The sequence below is a fragment of the Apteryx rowi genome, unplaced genomic scaffold (genome assembly GCF_003343035.1).
Source record: "Apteryx rowi isolate R43461 unplaced genomic scaffold, aptRow1 scaffold_576, whole genome shotgun sequence".
Lineage (NCBI taxonomy): Eukaryota > Metazoa > Chordata > Aves > Apterygiformes > Apterygidae > Apteryx > Apteryx rowi.
Window position 1 is genome coordinate 470538 of NW_020450845.1, and position 6000 is coordinate 476537.

Genomic DNA, 6000 nt, shown 5'->3' on the forward strand with positions numbered 1-6000 from the left:
ATTAGCCTTATGTCCAGAATCCTCATTTAGCAGCACATCATGTTTTTCCTCAGCAGTTAGACCATTTCTAAAATATACCTTTAATAAAAATAATTATAATAAATAATCATAACAAAACCTTACCTTATTTCCTGCCAAACTATATTCTGAAGTGTATTCTGCAACTTTTACTTGTGTTGAGTAGTAACATTTCCATACAGACTACACTTACATGAGAGTCAGAATGTCTGGGTTTTTTGCTCTAGGCATCATTTTCAGTCACATGAACTGGGAACAGCTTGATTCAGATGTTAACAGCCACTGACATTTGCAGGAACATTGTTTAAATAGTATCAAACATGCCTTGAGAAATTTCAGTGCATAAAAGGCTTCTCACAAAAGTTATTGAAAATATGGTATGCACGTTATTTGTGAGGAACAGTAGCATAATTTAAGTGTTCATGGTAATATGATATATAGCTATATGGTACATTACAGAGCAACCCAGATTGAATTAAATTCTATCCTGACTTTCATGTCTTTGCAACTTCACTGAAGTAGGACTTGTGTGCAAATCAAGAAAGAACTTGACTTTTTTATTTTAAATGAATGTGGGAATTTGAGAAATTAAATGGAATGAATTCTGCCTTTTGGTTACAAAAGTGGTAAATTAGAATAAATCTGCAACTGGCACCTAAAGTTACAGTAAATTCCCTTCCCTCTTATCATTTATTTTAAATGTTTCTTTTTCAATTTCATATGGGAATTTGTTTTTATTGTCTTAGATTTGAAGGTCTCCATCAGGCTTGTAGCATTTCTGGAAAAAAAAAAAAAAGTGGTTTACATTTCATAGGACTGCAGTAAAGGAGAAGCTCTGAGAATGTAGATCTGGTTTGTTCCAATTCATTTCAGTCTCTGAGGATGTCTCATATTCAGAAGGTGACCTCAAGGGGAAAAGCTATGTCCCTGAATCATTGTATTATAGGATAAGAATTCTGACAGACTCTTACTCTTCTCTGTGTAAACTGAAGTTACTTGGACTATTTAAACCCTTCCTCCCACCTGAGATCATTCATTTCTGCACTCTGCCATCTTTTAAAGTGAACAAAAAAATGAAGACCTCATGAAGCCTATTCAGAATTGTCCAAATCATTTGCCTCTTAAGACCAGTGAAAGAGGAAAAAAAAAATCGAAACCCAGTTAAACCTAGATAAAGCACATCRTCCCTTTAAAACCTCTGCACTATTCTAGGAGCAGAATACTGGGGGCTTGAGGGAGGTGGGACAGAAAAAAGGAAGGAATATAGTTCTTTCCTCTTTCCCCATTGAGTGCTACACACAGGAGATACATAACTTGGTAGGTGTGCAGTGGCACTGAGCAGTCATTCTAACACAGCTAGTAAATATTTGCAGTCTAATGCATGCTTTGTTAGAGTGGTCTATACACATTTTGTGGATGTTTGACTCCCTAATTATGGGAAGGTCACCTATATCATGCTTACACATTAAGTCCATCTAACATTTTTCAGAAATGGGCTGATTGTGTGCTTTGTAGGGACAGTCATAGAATCATAGAACAGATGAGGTTGGAAGGGACCTCTGGAGATTGTCTGGTCCAACTACCCTGCTCAAGCAGGGTCACCTGGAGCACGTTGCCCAGGATCATGTCCAGACTGCCTTTGAACATTTCCAAGGATGAAGATTCCACATTCTCTCCGGTCAACATGTTCCAACATTCAACCACCCTCACAGTAAAGCAGCAGTTTCTTAYGTTCAGATGGAACTTCCTGTGCTTCAGTTTGTGCCTGTTGTCTCTCATCCTATTGCTGGGCACCACTGAGAAGAGTCTGGCCCCATCCTCTTTACACCCTCCCTTCAGATACTTATATACATTGATAAGATTCCCCCCTCCCCTCAGTGTCCTCCTCCCTAGGCTGAACAGGCCCAGCTTTCTCAGCCTTTCCTCATATGAGAGATGCTCCAGTCCCTTAATCATCTTTGTGGCCCTTCACTGGACTTGCTCCAGTAAATCTATGTCTTTTTTGTACTGGAGAGCCCAGATTTTAACACAGCACTCCAAAAGTGGCCTCTCCAGTGGTGAGGTACACATCTCTGGAGTGGGGAGGGGAAGGGTCACCTCCCTTGACCAGCTGGTGATACTCTTCCTAACATAGCTCAGGAAACCACTGGTCTTCTGTGCCAAAAGGGCACATTTCTTGCTCATGTTCAACTTGTTGTCCACCAGGACTCCCAGTTCCTTCTCTGCAAAGCTGCTTTCCAGCTGGCTGGCCCCCAACCTGTACTGGTGCAAGGGGTTTTTCCTCTCCAGGTGCAGGACTTGGCACTTCCCATTGTTGAGTGTCATGAGGTTCCTCTCTGCTCATTTTTCCAGCCTGTCAAATGGCAGCACAACTCTGGTGCATCAGTCACTCCTCCCAATTTTGTAACATCTGCAAACTTGCTGAGGGTGCACTCTGTCCCTTCATCTAGGTCATCAATGAGGATGTTAAATAGTATTGGACCCAGTGTCAACCCCTGGGGGATACCACTAGTGACTGACCTCTAGCTGGACCTCATGCTGCTGATCACAACCCTCTAAGCCTGGCACTTCAGCCAATCTTCTCTACCAAGCAGTTGTTGGTCCTTGAAGAGGGCCCCGTGGTTGTAGAAACAAACGCCTGTTGACACCATCTGTGCAACCAGTTACTAACCTGCAGGATCCACTTGGTCATCCTCAGGATCTTCCTCCTCATCAGTAGGATCAAGGAGAACACCACCTGGGGCGCCATGCCCTTGAACATTACTCTGTAGTAACCACATAGTTACACTTGATACTTTCAGTATCAAAGGAAAGAAGCAAAGCTATTTACCATGGCATATTCTTAGCTGAATTATTTTGTTCAGAATTTAGTGATCAGGTCCCTCAAAGATAAATTCATATCAGGAAACCTGTCTTTGCATTCATTAGACTAAATGAGCATGTACTGCACAGCCACAGTGCTCATGTTCTGTGGGGGTGGCCAGAATATGCAGTAAATAGTGTTTCAGTAAGAGTAACTTTCCTTCTGCTGTAGCATCCACACTGATAGATGTCTGATGCCTACAGATATTTGAGAGAAATGAAGTCTTGTCATCTACTCTGAAAATTCTCCTGAAAGATGTAGTACATTTGGAAAAATCTAGATGCATCATAACCCTGTATATACACCCCAAAAGCTAGAGATAATGAAGAAGTGAGTGCACATATCAATTTGATTCATATTGTTTGAAAGCATGAGAAGATATTACTGTTTCTTTGTCATATTTTCAGTCTAGATTACAGTTGAAGCATTGAGTGTTCATTTTAAAACTATATTTTTAGTTAACAGTTGAGTAATTCTGTACCTCTGGAAGGAAGAATTCCAGAAGCCTTCAAACTCAGCCATGGGAACTTCACAGTATTCCTGCTCCGTGCATCATGAGATTTCTTCCCCAACTCACAATTCAAAGGATCAGACCTAAAGTAAATTATGTCACTAAAAGACCTGAAGTAAATTATTTTCCCCTCCCCCACATGACTACATCTTCATTACTAAGGTACTGAATTGGACAGAACAAAACCTTTAAAAAGTCCAATATCCAAAACAAGCGTATGATTTATCCAGATAAATTAGAACAAGATACAGACATACCATATACTGTTTACAGGAAAGCTGCCAAAATTTTGAGTGAAAGAGGAAACTTCAGTAAACTCAAAAGTTTAGATGGGTTTACACTGACACAGAGAAAAAATGCCAAAGATCACCCTGCCTGAGTGGGTTAGCAGAATTTATCACGAAGACACCATTTGAGATCATTTCATGAGGTAAATTCAAGAAGTAATAAATGATGCAAAGATGTTATTTTGAGGAGGGAAGATAGTACAAGCAAGATAAGAAGCTACTGTAGAACAATTCTTATATTTTCAGAAAAAAAAAGAGAGAATTTTAACTTCATTCTTGTATAGAATAGCAAGATTGCTTAAGAAAATTGAATGGGGAAACTTTTTTTTTTTTTTTTTTTGCATTCATTTTGGCTGCAAAATAATGACAGCAGTAGCTTAAACAGAGACTGAATATGCTCTGGCTCACCAGTCTACAGAGCTCCTTCCACTTCAGCTATCAGACTTTCTGTGGCATCTTCCTAAATTTACAATCCAGATTTCAATCCTCAAAGGAGGGCTATGCACTCATTATTTACTGAGTCACCCATGTGGGTAGAATTTATGCGTTTGGCACAAATATATCTCCCCAGTTTCCAGTAAGTCAAGAGAGGGCATTTTAACTTATGTTTCTGCCTCTCAGGAAAAAAAAAAAAACTCAGTGAAGTCACCCATCATATTTGGTAGTAGTGTCCAAAAAGCTGCAGTGGCAGAAGAGCCAGAGGACATTCTTTTTTTTTTTTTTTTTGTGTAGGATGCGAATACAATCCCATTGTGCATTTGTGAAATGTAAAAAAATAAAAAATTAAAAAAAAGATATTATGCATAAAAATTATTTCCATGCAGAAATTCCTGCCTAGGGTGGAAGTATAAGGATTTTTTCCACTGTCCAAAGTAGTATCTAAAATGAGATGAAATAATATTAGTTGCTTTTTGCATGAGTTGTTGAAGACAAGCTAGAAATTTTATTTCTTAGAAACTGAGTCATGAGGTACAAACGCGTTTGTGAAGAATAATCTTTCAGAGTTTCATGATATTAAGAAGTCAGAACTATGTTTTGTTTATCTAACATAATCTTCTCAGAGAAGATGATTGTTACAGCAAAGCACCCTGTCGTAATAACTTTGCTGCTGGCATTCCATATGCTGGAAATGAAAAGTTACATTAGAAGTTGAAGGAACCATTAACTGCCTATGCGGTTCTAATTCTATTCCTATTAATTAAATGGGATTTTAGGATGGAAAGTCACACAGATGTGAGGTTTAAGAACTATGACCTGGAGCACATCACTGATTCAGGATTGCAAAGTAGCAAACAGAATAGTTTGATTATAAGGAAATTTGGTCAATAAATGCAGCTTTCTTTGCTTAAAAGTTCAGCGTATAGAAAGCTGTTTCACTGTTTCCTGATGCTGTGGTATAATTGATTTGATTTCTCAGTTCTGCCAGATATGCCAGTATGTGTGATGATGATTCAGACACTGAAATTCTCACAGATGAAAAATGAAACATTTTTAACTGAGTTGCTGATCAAGATGGAGGGGGATCATACCTCAGCAGAGGCTCTCAATGGAGGCAGGCAAAAGCCAAATTGTAGAGTAACAAGAAGGTTTGTGTTTCTATTTTTACTACTCAGAAGAGTTTCTCTCCCTGTATGTATAAAGACAATTTGTAATCTCCTTTTTTTGTGGGCCTTTTGTCAGGTGAATCATCCATCTGGCACAGAAGTCCATGGCAAATTAAGTGATACATCTCAATACATTTTTCTTTGATTTTTAGCTTTTGTTTTGCCTTCTGACCATTATTTCAAACCCACTTACTGAAATACTGCTGAAAATACTGCTTCATCAGAGCTCCTGCAGAGTGCTGCATAGAGTAAGTTAAGGTAGACATTTTGCATGAGTAGTATTTCATATGATTTAAGGAGTCCTCAAAACACAGACTGGATGCTATTAAATTTTATGGTATCCTGTACAGAGATAGCACTCATTGTATAGAGAGACAGAGTCATAAAGCAATTAGAGCGTCAGCTTGACTTTTACATCATATTCCACATTTTAAACGCCAAAGCAGAATTCCCAGAAAAATCCTGAATTTTGGGGACAGACAGGGCTACTACTGAAAGGATATGTTATCACCTTAAGAGAAATGATGAAACCCCATCAGACAGCAGAAATGGACAGAAATAATAAAGAATACATCTGTCATAACTCTATACTATTGGGAAAATATGCTAATCTTGCTCTCGGGATTAGCCTGAAACAGCAGCTTCACTTTGTTGCCTGGCTAGCTGTTGTCTGCTGCAGAAAAAACACACTAGACAGAATATCCTGTGCTTCTGCAC